We start from the raw sequence: 15470 nt of genomic DNA, 5'->3' as shown, positions 1-15470 counted from the left end.
ATGGGGAAAAAATGTCTCCTGTGTGCTCATGATGGGAAATCTGTCTCCTGTCCACTTATAGAGCAACAGCTTTGAATAGGGAGCTGTAAATCCAGTCTGAACTTGATTGCTGTCAGAAGTGTTTCTGCAGTTAAGAAGCTGCAGTGTAGCCCTCGGTTCCACATGAGAAGAATCAGATGAGCTTTAGGATTTACTTTGCTCTGCTGTTGAATGTGCCTCAATTCTGCAGGTTCAAAATGATGATACATTTAAAGTTAGCTGCTGCATTTTACTCGCCTGCTGTTCTTCTTGGATGAAATCTGTCTTGCAACAAGCAAAGGCACAAAAAATAAAGATCTTAGTTTGGGTCATTATTTGTCTTGGGTTGATGGGTAAAGCGTTCACATTGAGGTTTTCAGAAAAGCAAAGCACAAAATTCTTGCTTGAGTAGGAGGAGCCAAAAGTCTCAGTGATAAATTAAGCCTCTACCTCAGTTTCCCTTTCCTACACAATTATAAGAGTTTCATAGAAATGCCCTCACGACATGTTTGAAAGAAAGAAGACAGCTCTGTACAAAAGGGAAATATCCTTACTAAGTGTCATGAGAAATACTGATAATGATGTCCAGTGAAACAGACTTTGGGAGCACCTCTTCTTTTTTGCAAAACAGATGTTGCTATTTCTTGCAGAGGGAAAACTGTGATAAATATACGTGCAGGTGGTGTACTCGTGTAGTTCTGGGCTTGTTGGAGATGCTGACCCACCCAGACATGGGCACATCTATCTATCAGGCAGCTCCTCTCTGAGAAGTGTCCTGTGCTGATTCCCTGACTCATATTGTAAAGAGAGAGAGAGAGACCAGCCTCGTGCTTAGGATTTTATGATGGAGCGTAAATCAGGTCTGCCTGTACTTGACCAAGGTTGAAACCCACAGTGCTGCATGGTAATTAGATTTTTAAAAGATTTTTTTTTTCCTCTGGTTTATTTATATAGCAGTAATTACCTCCAGCACACAGTCGGAGTGACTGCTTGTCTTTCATGACCATACTTTTACCCTTTCATTTGACTGTCCTGTGCTTCTGTGGCTAATATAGAGCTTCATTCATTATCCCCGAGCCCCTTCCCCTGCCAGCCCTTGCGCAGTGGCACAGCGGGGAGCACAAGGTTATTCTGTGGCAGCTTAAGTGGGAGTGGATGTGAAGAGCTGAGCAGGAGACGTGTCCCTCAGCACTGAGCCGGCAAGATTGCTCCCACACCTTCCTCAGAGCCACGGCGTACATGGGGGGAACAGGGCTTGCCTGCGGGCTTTGAGAGCATATTTCATCTTCTTACTGAGGTTTTCATCTTCCTGTGATTCTTCCAGCCCTGGCTCTTTCTGGGGTAACTTAGCAGTTGTGCAGAAATGCTCCTTAATAAACAACTCCTTTTCCAGTACTCCTTATCTCTCTCTTTGCCTTTCCTCTCCTTCCATCTCTTCCCACCTCCCCTTCCCATGGAATAGCTTTTGAACTTGTTGCTGGGTTTGAAATGAATTTGACAGTACTTGCTTTATTGGTTTAAAAGATGTTTAGTTTTTACATGTTTCATCTTAGTGTGAGAAAAGGACCATCAGTTAGCGTCCTGCAGAAAAACTAAGCCCCAGCTTGACCTTATTGTTTCAGACATGTAGGAAAGCAACTTTTTACGTTTTCCAGCTCCTGGAGCTTTGGTTGCTGCTTTATCTTTGATAGACATCAAGAAATCTAATTATTAAATACTGAGGTACCAGAAATCAGGATTTGTTAGTTCAAAACTTATGGAGATATTTGTTTGTACCTTGAGGCCACCGTGCAAAGACCAACTCTTTTGGCCTTGCATTTGTGCTGAGGAGAGTCCAAGCTGTGCTGCATCGTCGGAACTATGCAAGATGCACTGGTCAGAGAGTGATTAGTGGCCCAATGGAAATGAGGCCAGGTTTTGAGCGTAGAAGTTTGAGTGTGGATAGTCAGTGACCCTTGTTCAGATGAAGTTGTGACAGCGACAAAGACAAGCCCGAAATCTTTGCCCCTTTGTCCTCAAGTAGACGTTGGCTTCGTTGGCCTCACATAGACGTTGAGGAGTCGGAGGAGAGAACTGGGTGTGGTGGCCAGAGGCTCTGTATTAAGTCGTCCTTCACAGTACTCCTATTTGTCCACAGGCAGCTTTATAAGGTGTTTGGGGGTGTTTTCATCATATTCTTTCCTTCAGCTTTAGCAGTAATTTCTTGTGTCTGCCATAGACACCTATCCACCTTTATTTCCTAATCTCTAAGGATCTCAGTTTTAGGGCTATATTTTCACTACGTTAACTGAACCTGAAGCAAAGGTGTGGGAATAAGAGCTCTCTGTGTGGGGAAATGAGACACAGAGACTAGGGGTGCAGGGTTCACCTCCTTGAGCTCTAACCCCCTAAAAGCTGGGATGTTATCTAGTCTAAGTTAGTCACCTAGACTGCTCTGTTGTCTATGGGGAGAAACACTTGGAGTGTAGTCCATCCTATCCAGAAGTGGGGCAAAACATTTTTTGAGGTGGCTGTCGGTCTCTATTAACTTCTGAAAACAGCTAGATGACTGCCTTAGAGCAGGGCCTAACTTCTAGCTGGCTGCAGTTAGGGAAGGTGATTCCCATATGAGTCCATTTGCCTGAGGTCATTGTTGCGGTTTAATCCGGCAGGCAGCCAAACACCGCACAGCTGCTCGCTCACTCCCCTCCTCCCAGTGGGATGGGGTAGATAATTGGAAAAAGTAAAATTTGTGGCTTGAGGTAAAGACAGTTTAATAGAACAGAAAAGGAAGGGAAAATAATAATAATAATAATAATGGTAGAATATACAAAATGAGTGATGCGCAATGCAACTGCTCACCACCCGCCGACTGATGCCCAGTCCATCCCCAAGCAGCGATCGCCCCTCCCCGAGCAACCTCCAGTTTATGTACTGAGCATGATGTCATATGATATAGAATACCCCGTTGGCCAGTTTAGGTTAGTTGTCCTGGCTATGCTCCCTCCCAGTTTTCTTGTGCACCTGGTAGATCATGGGAAGCTGAAAAGTCCTTGACTAGCGTAAACACTACTTAGCAACAACTAAAATATCAGTGTGTTATCAACATTATTCCCGCACTAAATCCAAAACTCAGCATTATACCAGCTACTAGAAAGAAAATTAACTTTATCCCAGCCAAAACCAGGACACTCATGCAAGGATCTTAAACCTGGAGTCACTCTGCTAGACCAGTGTTTGAAGTGGGAAGAGCTTCAGTGGATGCCTGCTGCAGCTCTCTGTGGTCATGCTCAGCAGGACAGGCTGTAGAAGGACACTGTCTACTCTGGAGGCTCCCAAGAGCTCTGACTGTTCCTAGTTACTATTGCCTAATGTACAACAGCCTGCTCCTGGACCAGCAGAAGTATGGGGTTTTCCAGGAGATGTCTTTATAGGGGATGTCAGAAGGCTTCAAGTAAAACAGCTGTGAAATGGAGCGTTTTCAGTACCCAGACAAGGGAGAAGGAGCATGCTTAGCCACACGAGGTGGTGACGCTGACTACATCAGGCCAGTACAACCAGCCAAACAAATGCAACTCCTTTTACAGTGTGAAGAAAAATAGGTTTTAAAAGCATCACCAGACTCCCCAAAAGCAAACAATGTTGTGAGTCAATAAATGATGGAGTTCATAAAGTGCCATTTACTTCCCCCTCCGTCTGCAGCAGTAAATTCAGTTCAGACTCTCAATAGCTGTCTGGGCTCACAGGGGTCTTGATTTCTTTCTGAAAACCATGGGTGACAGTCACTTCTCTTCCCCAAGTTGTCAAGAAAGAGTTGATATGACTGCCAGAGGCACAGTGCACCTGATGTAAGCAGCGGTTCTGTTTCCACCTCGCAATTGTAGACATAGTTGCTAACGTTTGAATTCAACTCATTTTTAATGACTACAGTAACACTGAGCTGGCTTTCTTTTTTTTATGGAAAGTGGTGCTTACATTTCATCATAATCAGGATCTTAAGCGAACAGGATCTGTCTGTAGATATTGCATAAATCCAAGCTTCTGGTAGAGAAGACCAGTGAGAAGGAGGAAAGATACTGGTGGTTTACATCTAGGGGTAGAAGGCAGAGAAAGCACTGCTACAGCGTGTTGGTGTCAGCATCTAGACCTGTGATCTTCAAACATACTGCCCGGCTGCTGCCAAATCTTGATGTCACTTGTCTGACCCATGAGCTCGGCTGCATCAAAACCATCGCAGTGACCCACCTGGACCTTTCAAGGCTTGTGGCACTTCTGTCTCTGCTGGCTGAGTTACAGCACTTGGAGCTCAAGAGGAACCAGGTCTAGTTCTTTCTCTGTCTTACTCGAAGTTCTCTCTTTCACTGCCTTGCCGTGGGGTGACCACCACGCTGCACGTGCACAGTGCGGTAGAGGTTGGTCTGGGTCTGATCAGAGATGATACAACTTCAAACCATGGTGTCGTTGTCAGGTTATCTGAGGAGCAGACACATGGCTCTCAGCACACCACAGACCTGTGCCAATACTACTTTCTGATTGTGATTACAGGCTGTGCTGGGTTTTTTGTTTTGTTTTTCAAGGTGCTAAAAGTACCCGCAATTTGAGTTCCCAGTGTTATTTTTTTACCCTCTGTAAGATAGCGCTTCACATTACCATTCATCTGCAAAAAGCCATTTTTAACAACTGCAGGTCAGGAGTCTGTTTTTCCTTCCCAGCTTCAGCCCACAGGGATTTGCATGATAACATTTTGTTTCAGAGCTGCGTGCTCTATGGAGAAATGTGATTCAACAGCTGCCCTTCCTGAACTGTGTCCTTAAAGTAGAAGCAAACCTTTTATAAAGCCGGGGTGGAGGGGAACGGGTTTGTATGTATGTGGATGGGTTTATGTGTAGGTGTCACACATAAGAATAAAGTTTTGCTTGGTTTCCTCAGCCAGCTTCTGATTTCCCAGTACTGTACAAATGTTGGTCTCTGGTCCTCTTTCTGCAGAACCAAGTAGCGAGGGGAAGCAATGGCACTTTGGTAGCTGGAGACATTGAGAGTCAGGGTGTGGATGAGGAGGGGGGTGAAGCACATCCTATTCCGCATGAGACTGGAGGTCATTTCACATTCCCACACCCTAGAGGACTTCTGCCTTGTTTCAGTGCTGGGGTCCAGCCTGGTCCCTGCCCTGGCAAGGTTATGTAGGTGTGAAGGGACTGAGGATGGAAAGCAGGTGGCTCCTAGATACGCTGAGGTACTGCCAGAGTCATGCAACCTGGTTATTCAGCCAGTATTCTTTGTCTCTTTGCTCTCTCAGTCCAAATGTGTGCTCTCCTTCTTCTGTATGTTTTTTTTTTTTTCGCCCCCTAGCCTCCTCCTTTCCACAGATTTTTCCTTGTATGTGTTTTTTTTAAAGCTAATTTGTTTCCTGTATATCCTCCATCTGCCCCCCTAGGGAGGAGCTGGACCTATTCCCTTTTCTCTCACAGACTCCACTTCCTCTCGTCATTTGGTGTGTGAGTGTGTTTTAGGGTTCTTTTTAATTATCATTATCGTCCTGAAATGACCTACACGCAAAAGCTGCTTTGCATTCCTGAAGGCTGGCATGCAATTATGCTTGGTCTGCTCCTCTCGGGCTGGGTGGGAGCTCCGTGACTGATCACAGCTCAGCTCCTCGCCTCCCTCTCTGCCCTCCACCCACACGCCTGCGCCCCGGGGAGCCCGCTCAGAGCCGCCTTCCCCTGTCCCCCCACAGCTGATTGAAAACCTTGCTCCATGGATTAAGACACAAAGGTCCTAAGTGAATTAAATTGCTCAGTCTCAGCTCTTTCCTTCGACGAGAGATTCCGGAGGACAAAAACCTCCGTAGTTTTTTTTCACATGGTTCAGCACAATTGGGGCATCTTGCTCGGAACAAAAGAGATGTGAGGCTGAAGGGAAATTGCAGAGTGGGTTGTTGGACCCTGTTCTCTCCCTTCCCGCTCCCCAACAAGTGCGAAGAGCTGAGGAGATGTTCCAATAGTAGAAATGGTGTGGATCTGTGTGGGAGTCTTTTTTCCTGCACCTTGGCCTGAATGTACAAAGGGACCAGAACTGCCCTGGCCCCACATGTGTATTCCCTGTCCCTATTGTCACTTGCATTAAAGACGGATGATTTTCACATCATTCCTGCCCTGGCAACGTTAATCTGATGTGGCTTTCACAGCTTTAGTTGCAAATCCAATCGCTTGATGGATGGGAATGTTTACCCACCCCAAATCTCAACTTTCCTGCCTTCCCCGCCTCCTAGCTAGTGTCAGCCAAGTCAGCAAGATCTCTGTCTATAAAATATACCAAGCAAGCTGCAACTTTGCAGTCTTACTGAGATTTATGGGCAGGCTTAAATGATAGAGGATTTTTTTTTCGTTTTTGTCCTTTTAGGCTTTTATAAACAAACATTTTCCATGAGTAGCTTTGTTTTCCTGAGGTCCATGTCAAGCCAGCTCAGCTGATGCAAAGACCTTGCCTGTCTTTCACAGCCACTTTAATTATAATGAGAATTGTGGAAAACCGAGAGGTGAATTTCAGTTTCTGAAGCATGGAATAAAACTCTTGCAAATGACTTTCAAGACTTATATCTCCTTTTCCTTGTCAAAATGAGAGAGAGCTGGGATATTGCAGAATATTGAGGCAGGTGTGGGGAGACCAAGTGTGAGACAAAACTTCAACAAAATATTGACAAAATAAGCAGCCAGATCTTGATCAGTTTTGGCTAGAATTAGAACTATAGAGGGTTGAGCATTATTTCTTTTATCATTGACTTCCTCATGTGACTGTAGCAAACACGCTCTCTCTCTGAGCGAAGCAGGCAGCGGAATGTGTGTTTGTGTTTGCATGTGAACGTTAATCTGTGTACCACCTTGTGTGACTGCGGGATGTGTGGGGCAGAAGTCATTCGTTGTGACTGCATGAGAAGATTGATGCCACACAGAGTAATTAATCAAGGCCCTTTTTAACCCCTCTTAGTAGACAGAATGGGTCATATTGTCATGACTGGTCCCTTTCTCTGACAACTACAGACTTGGATGCATCCACCAAGTGACTTGGTGGCATCCTCCTAACCGTTAACCGTAAACCATTTGCTTTTCAATACATTAGTATCCTCTTTATAATCTCTGTCTGTTCCCCTCTCTGACTTTCCTTGAAAGGACAATGTCAAGATAAAAATCAAATATTTACTCTTGCGCGTGTAGACAAATCCTTTCTGTGTTACTTATAACGCTTCAGATTATGAAATCGGACATGATTTCAATCCTCTAATTGACCTGTCATCATTTAGGCTATTTACTTTAGTTCTTGTAGTGCTACCAGCTTAGGCAGTGAAGTTGGAAAGAGGATGGGGGAAGAGAGATTTTGTTCATAAGTTAGATGCCTTTAATCCTTTGATGGCAGTAGAACCCTTTATATCAGGTGATAGCACTGAAGGGAACAATCTGACACCATCAGGTACCAGCTGCGAGTAAGCACGATGTAGAATCACCTCCCTGAAAATGTTGTCTTGTTTCTCTGGTCTCTCATTAGAGAACTACAAAACATAATTTGAGGAAATTTTTCATTTAAGTACTATCCTTGCAAACCTGGCTGGTAAGGTTTCATATTGACCCTTGATGTACATCGTACTGTGAGAGAAACCCTGTTTGGTAGTAAGGATGTGAGTCACGTGCCCTGAAAGCTTCATTTGTGGTAGCAGTAAAGTCAATTGTAAGATCTCTGCTGATTTCAGTGTTATCTTTCTAGCTTTATACTGATCTATGTTACCAGGTAATTCTGCTAATCCGAAGGGTGCCAGAATGTTACTAATCAGAGACTGAGTCCCTCTGTGATAGATATTGGAAGGCCCTCCATTTCCACTCATCACTGCTGGAGGATGACCTTATGTTGATATGCTTCAGAGTTGTGATATGGAAACTACCATTTTTCTACCTTCTGAAAACCAAGTTCTAGTAAACATACCCAAGTCCCTTTGAGAGATCATTTTTCCTTGCCTTGAAACTTACTCACTGCTGCTGAAACTTTTTGGGGAGAGACTGAGAAGGGCAGAGTAAAGAAGAAAATAAAACCCTTCATCCTTTCCAAAGGTTTGGGAAGTGAAAGCCACTTTCCTATCAAAAGGAAACCAGCAAGTTTCAGCAGGCATGTTGGTATGGGGCCCAGGGTGCTTGGTGACTATGTACATCATTTATAGCACTATCTGCAGATTGTGCTGTTGAATGATAAGCATGGACAGACTCAAGCCTTCTGAGAGATCCAAGAACACTCTTGGGATGCTGCAACCTTTTCCTTTCCTTAGGGCTGGACATTGCTGCTTGTTATAACGGAGGTGGCTACATTTGCATCACTCACATGTATGACAGCCATTGCTTCCGTCGACACTAAGGAGTGGCCGATTGCCACCCTGAGCTGACACAGTCTGATTTGGAAGACCAGGAATGCAGGTAGGGGTGCACCTCACCTGCATCAGGCAGAGATGAGCTGCTTACAGCTTGCTCCAGAGGAATATAGGAGAAATTCAGATAACAACTAGTCCTGGCCTGGAGCTACGTAGCTTGCATTCTTCTGTCACCGTACAAACAGGGTTTAAGCAGAGCTTAGAGCTTAATCACAATATATTTCATTGACAGTAGTTACTGTTAAAATGATTGTTTTTACCTTCTGCCTAATGACCATTGATAGGTACGCTGTGCTTTGCGCACATGACAAGAGTAAGTAATGATTGTCATTTCAATTGCTTGTAATGGATATTGTGAAGATTTTAGTATGTTCCCTTTTCTTTCTAGTGGTTTTTTTCAAAGGCAGGGGGGTGACAAAATTCAAATATGACCGTCACTGCCCATGGCAGCAAATCAGTGACGGAGCCTTGATTACAATCCAGCTCTTCATATTTGTTGCCTGGTTCTCTAACTAGCTGAGAGACAGAGGTGTATTAGTTGCAAGCGTGAGATCGGATGGTGTAGGTATTACTTATATCTTTGCTTCTGCTTTGGTTGATGGCCTTGGTTGAGTCCATGAGCTCATCTGTTCCTGTGTCTCACCATTGGAGAATAAAACCTGCCATCTGCATGTTTTGTTGTAGCATGCTTTATATCCTAGTGACCAAACACCTTAAACCCTTTAAAAGTCTTGCTCCTGCGACTTTAGTGGTGGGAACCTAAGAAGCTTTTGAGGGAAGATGTCTTCATCTGACTGATCTTTTTAACCAGTTTCTTTCACAGATCAAGTTTTACCCAACCAGTTTCTGAGACTGCCCCCTTGGCCATTTGGGTACAAAGTTGGTGTGTCAAAAGAGGAGCTTTGCAGGGGAGAGACTCACAATTAGAAGGAAAACAAGTGGCTTTTGTCAAATGGATTTCTGAAATGGAAAGCATCGTTTTGTTTCACTATGGATGTGCAAGGAGGGTAAAGATAAGGAGGATGATTGAAGGGGAGAGAAAACAGTTAAAAATCGCAATCAGTATATAACGGGCACGGCCAGTGGAAGAGTTAAGTGACAGAGCCTTATTCACTCGTATGAATTAATAATTGATTCAGTAACAAATCACTAATGTTGCAGTAGTCATGGTGAATAAGATAATAAATGTGTCCTGTCCAGGGAATGCAATGTTGTTAGAATTCAGCTGAAATTATTCATAAATGTGCTACTTTTCCTCATCTCCAACTACTGCTAGTTTAGCTTTTCTTTTTAATCTTCCTAAGCTGTCACATTAGATGGTGGAGCTAGTCACATTCTATATACAGTGGAATATTAAGGGGAACTGTGGAGACATTATGTCAAATTTCAATAGATAATAGACACAAATTGAGAAACAAAGTACCTCCATCCCTTTTTGCACTCCTCGTCTAGCTTAATAAATAAATAAAATAGAAGCCCAAAGGCTATTTAATAGCATTCACATGTGACCCCTGCACGTTTTCTGTGCTCTCCCTCTCTTTCTGCTTGCACATGAGGCCTCAGAGTTGGGTGGGATACGGAAGGAGCTCCATGGACTTCTGCGATCTTTTGGTAAGATGTGCAGGCTTCTGTCTGAAGGGGCTCCAAGGTATCTGGTATCTGGCCTGCAGAGAGGATTCAGAGCCGCTACATGCCAGTCTGAAAGGCTACCATAGATCCTTATGTATGTAAACCACACTTCACCACGACACCTGGCTGATGGGGGACAGCAAGTGAGGGCTTGTGGTGGTCTCTGGGACATCAGGAAAAAGGTGTTATGGATGAAGAATCACTCGGTGAGCCATAAAGGAGAAGGTGAGGCAGATGGAGCAAGCCTGAGAAGATGAAAAGTGCTTAGATGATGTGAACAACAAAATTTCTCTAGATTATCAGGGAAAGCGACACCAAGAACTAACATCTGTGAAAGGAAGCCAGACAAAAATGATAAGTAAGGTATCCTTTTTCTGTAATCAGTGAGCATAATTGAACTTTGTCATAACTTCAAATTGGTGAATTTTTCTTTGCTTGAAGTTTTCAAATCAACATTTGGATGCCTTCCTAGAAAAGATGTTTTAACCAAGAGCAAGGTATTCAGTGAGTGGAAGTTGTGGTGTGTGATGTCAAGGAGGCAAGATAGAGAAATCTGGCCTTAAACTCTTTGAACACAGTCTTTGAATACATCTGGAAAATGACAACAGTACGAAACAAAACACATCAGTGTCAGAATGAAAAATGCTGGGGAAATTATCGAAGTAGTCAAAGACTGCAAAGAAAGAAGATAGAAAAGGCAGTGCAGAATTGAGGGCTAATGGTAAGCAGTCTAGAAGAAAGGATAGGAGGATATTTTGCGGGACAACAGAGGGATAAGCTGTAAAGGAAAAGTATAAGCTGTTAAAATGAGGAAAACCTGAGGAATTCACATGCCTACAATGTTTAGACCTTAGTTTGAATTGCAGTGGACATCTTTGAACAGGAATGTAGGTCAGGAAGTCTTCAGTCCTGTTCTGTTCAGGTTCTTGGTACACAGACAAGCATGTCCCTCTGAGCCAGACAGATGACTAGGGCTGAGCTACAGACCAGAGACATCAGCAGAGGACTGCTCAGTATTCTAGGAATACCATGCTGAGAAAGCGAAGGGAACACAGGAGAAACAACTGATTTTTGAAACTGATTTCAGCTCTCCCTTGTTAGACAGGCATACTTGCTCATCTATAGCAATTCCATCCAAAGATCTCAAAGCTTGTTGCAAATTTGTCTTTCCATGCTCCCCCCAAAAATAAGTAGTCTTGACTTTCACCTCCTGCTGAGATGTAGTTTGCACCAGGAGACTCTTGCTACCGTGCAGCAACACAGCGACCGGTCTCCGTCTGGAGACGCAGCAGCCAGAGTGGGTTTATCCGTGCAGCGTGTGATTTCCCAAGCTGGATGCCAGCCAAGATGACGTTGTCAGATTGCTTGCTTTCAAAAAACACTGCCATGGGGTCCACAGTGATCACACAATAAAAGGACCTCCCACCTTTGCCTCCCCTTCCCCGACTCCCTGAGTGCTAGCAGAGAACACCGAAGCCCAGCAGAACGAGCATCGCTCCTCCTGTAATCGCAGAGGAGAAAACACGCTGTCTCTTCCTCCCCCCCCCGGGTTATCTAACCAGCGTGGTGGAAGGAGCAAGGGAGCTGTACGTGCCTCTCTGACTGGGAATGACGTCAGAGCGAAGCGTGGGGGGCTGGGGTTGGTGCCACATGGCAAGTCACATGCAGCATGGTTGTCTTCACGTCCTCCTCCAAAAGGCTCTGTGTTTACTCACGCTCTGCAGCACGCTACTTCTCCGTACAAATAAAACGCATCTCGCTGGGATGCTCGGGGCTTGGGGACCAGGGTTCACACGTGTGTGTGCATGTGCCTGTGGATGGGTATGTATGTATACATACAGGCTGCATTAGACAGTGCTCTTCTCCCTCCCTCGTTGTTTTAGTATCAGATTATGAACACGGTCTGCTGCTGAGGGTATGCGGTCCTTTTAAGCGAAGCCTGAGCTCTTTTCCATGCAGCAAGAGGAACAAATAAAGTGAGGAGGGAAGTGGAGAGGACCAGAGTCCTTGGCTGGCTATTCACCCTATCCACTCGTCCTCCCTCCACTTCTACGTTCCCTCTTTCTCCTGTCGCCCAGCCCTCCCCCTTCCTCCGTACACATACACTCCTTTTATTCTCAGTAAGTTATTAAAAATGTAGACATCACTGGCTCCCAGGGTCAATATGTTGTTTTTAAATTTAAACATGAATTTCCATTTCATTGAGCCTTCAGGCCTAATGAGATGTGCTTTGACAGGAGCAGCTAGCTGGAAAAGGCATGATTGAGGGGCGAGCCAATAATATTAACTCACAGCAGAGTGTGCACATACAGCGTTGGAGCCACGAGCCTTGATTCGCTACTATCCGGGGCTCCGGCTACAGCCGGCAAGGATTTCTGCTGCAGGCCCTGCAGTGAAATGTCAAATGCATTTAACCATCTGTGAGCTCTGCTTGCTCAGGCTGGCCCAAGTTGGACAGCCTGAATGGAGTTTCTTTCAGCTGGGATGACAGACGGGGCCAGGAGGGCTCTGGAAGTTGGGCTTGTCAGTTTAGAGGGCATCAGCTAAAACAAAGGGAAGAGCATAAAGCTGTGGAGAAGGCACTGGGATGGGACTCAGAAGACGTAGGCTTCCACTGACTTACTGTGTGACCTGGGCAGATCGCTTCACCTTTCAAGGAGGATCAGGAAGGGGTGTTTGCATAGCCTGGTGTTACAGGTCCCTCCTTTTCCTGTATGGTCAGTGGAGAGTGTGAAGTTCTCCTAGGGGGAAGCTTTCAGTGCACAAAACTTGGTGATGTTTCCTGTGGAGAACATTATTTGTCCAACTGAGTTTGTATAAAGCGTGTGTGGGAGTATCTGTCTGGATTGCACACAGGGAAGAGGCAGTAACCCCAACTGCTTGTCTTCAGGGAAGACCTACTCCTTGTCGATTATAAGATGGTCCATCTCACCAGCATGTTCTGAATGCTGACAAAGGACCGTAGGATCCTCAGCCTGGCTGTGGCACCAGACAAGTTTGTCACTGCAAATGATGTTTTCCTGTATTTCTGGAAGAAGGCTTATTTGAGAATATCCATTACAGACAAGTGCCCCTTGTCCCCCCAAAAAACTGTGTCTACTATTCTTAAGCTGTGTAAGACCATAGATGAGCACGCTTGAGAAAACGGCGAGTACCCATGTAACGCAAGTGAGGTAGGTCTGATTTCTCCATCTTCCTACCGGAAGAGACATCAGTTGGAAAGAGTGAGAAGAGGACTTCAAAAAGGAAGCAGAGAACTATTTGTAAGTTGTGTCCAAATAAGGATTAGTAAAAATGTTCTATCAGAGCTGTGTTTGGGAGTAATTAGGTATTTGACCTAGCTAGGTTTTTATGAAAAGACGTTTTTTTCCCCTGAAAATAGTTATTTAACATTGATAAAATAAAAGGGGAAGGTGGAGATGAAAATCAAGTTTTGGCCAAAAAATTATTTTGATTTTCAATGAAAAATTGATGTTTCTCATAGAATGAATCCAGTTAAAATGCTATTTTTTCAATCTTTCTTTTTCTTTATCCGAGTATATTGGAAAATCCATTTCCCAGCCAAACCTAATCCAGACCCCTGGCGACTAAAAGTCACTCAGAAGGTCTCTCTCAGCTGTGATTTGTAGGGCTTCCTGGGTTTTGTTGATCCAGAATTAAAATCAAGAAAAGTCTTTCTCATGATAGTTTATTGGGTTTACTCCTGCTGAAATCCACAATGGCGGCTGCTGATCTCTGTGTGCGTGTTTATAAAATTTGAAGAAGAAATGCAGCATGATATTAAATAAATCAGAGTAATAATTAATAGTAAAGGCTGCTGAATATTCTGAATCTTTGAAAAGGGTTGCTTTTTTCCCCCTTGGATCCAGTGAGCACTCACTCGTATGAATAACATTACACGCATGAGTAATCCCTTTGAACTCAATGAAACCCAAGTTAAGTATGTGCAGGAGGCCCATGCAGGATTGGGACCGGGAGCTTTAGCACTGAGTTAGGGGAAGCTGTAGTATTATGTTTGTACTGTTGTTTAATTGTAAAGTAGATGTAAATAATAAGTCTTCCCAGTTCTAGTCTGTCTGGGCTTGCCTGGAAGAGATACCCTCTTGGTGCCTAAACCCTTCTGGACTCGTGCATTTCTGGCCTTTCAAATGTGATATTTAGCTTTCAGAAAGCAAATAACAACCGTTGTGCACATTTTTACACCTTTCTCCTGAGATTCTTCCAAAGCACTTTTGCCAACATTAACTGTTAAGACCTGACAACTCCTCTGTTGAGGACAAGCTTTCACATTTGCCGTTTCTCCTTCTCCCCCTCTTCTGATTCTGTATATGTTTTTCACCTGCATGATGATATTTGGACCTTCCATAAAGCTTCACCTGCTAGAAACGTGATTATATAAGAAGATAAGTTTCTGTTTCACATCTTTTCTGGAAATAAATCTCTAACCTGTACAGTCTTAAAATTAAAGAAAAAAATATAACTTATAAAAATCTTAGGTTTTTTGAGGGAAACAGTTCAGTATGTCTTAATGTTTGTTTTTGAGAGTACTGGGCGCTCAATTCTCATTTTATAGACAACTGGGTAGATAAAAGGGAAATCTAATTTAAAGTATTGTGCCCAATATCACATAAATCATCAGTGTTAGAAGCAAGAATAAGAAACCAGGAGTACCAAATCCCTTGCTTTATGTGCTGGCTGACACTTGTAGTAGGAGATACACGAACCGCAGCAGCAGAGATGGTGTGAGGATTTGCTGTCTTAACATATAGAACGTTTTCCATAAGCTGAGTTTCATGAGTCAGCATTTCGGAGGGCAATAACTTACAGTAATAAACAGAGAAAGAACACCAAGTTTGTGTGGGTAAATTTGGTTCTAAAGTGAGTGATGTACTTCGTGGTAATCAGGTACTGTTGTGATTTGAACCCTTTAAAGCCTGTGAAATATGTTCCCTTCTGGATGATTCCAGCTTTTTGTTTTTTTCTCCTATCTTTTATTTTCGTGTGGGTTTTTTTTTTTTCTTTCCCCCTCCCCTTCCTTCTAGTTTTAGCTGTCTTTAAGGACAGGTACCTCAGTGGGGTATTTTGCATTGCCACTACAGAAAAAGAGAATGGGGAGTGCAGCATGGAGAGGAAGAATACAAATTTCCCCATTCACCATTGATTTTTGTGAGTTGCAGAGAGAAGCTGCTGTGGCCTCTATATGGAGGTTGCAGGTGGGGAAGAGGGGGGAAAATGATAAAGCAGATTCAGGAACAGCAGTTCCATGTAAATTTTTTCCCATCCCTGTGTCTTTCTGCTCAGTGGAGTCTTGGAGCGGATTCAGGCTTTTCATGTTCACAGAGAATTGGAAGCTTAGATCTCTGACCTTTTTAAAATCCATTTTGAGTCTCATCTTTCAGAGATTTAAACAAAAGATTTTGACCTAAAGGGCCATTGT

General features: G+C 43.9%; 1 protein-coding gene across 1 annotated transcript in view; it reads left to right on the top strand.

Moving 5' to 3' along the window:
• The window catches only part of LOC142075747 (CUGBP Elav-like family member 4), a 719152-nt gene that overhangs the window by 161706 nt on the left and 541976 nt on the right, over positions 1–15470 (top strand). The window lies entirely within an intron of this gene.

Source organism: Calonectris borealis, chromosome Z (genome assembly GCF_964195595.1).
Source record: "Calonectris borealis chromosome Z, bCalBor7.hap1.2, whole genome shotgun sequence".
In the NCBI taxonomy this organism is placed as follows: domain Eukaryota; kingdom Metazoa; phylum Chordata; class Aves; order Procellariiformes; family Procellariidae; genus Calonectris; species Calonectris borealis.
This window is presented reverse-complemented; position numbering and strand designations above follow the sequence as displayed.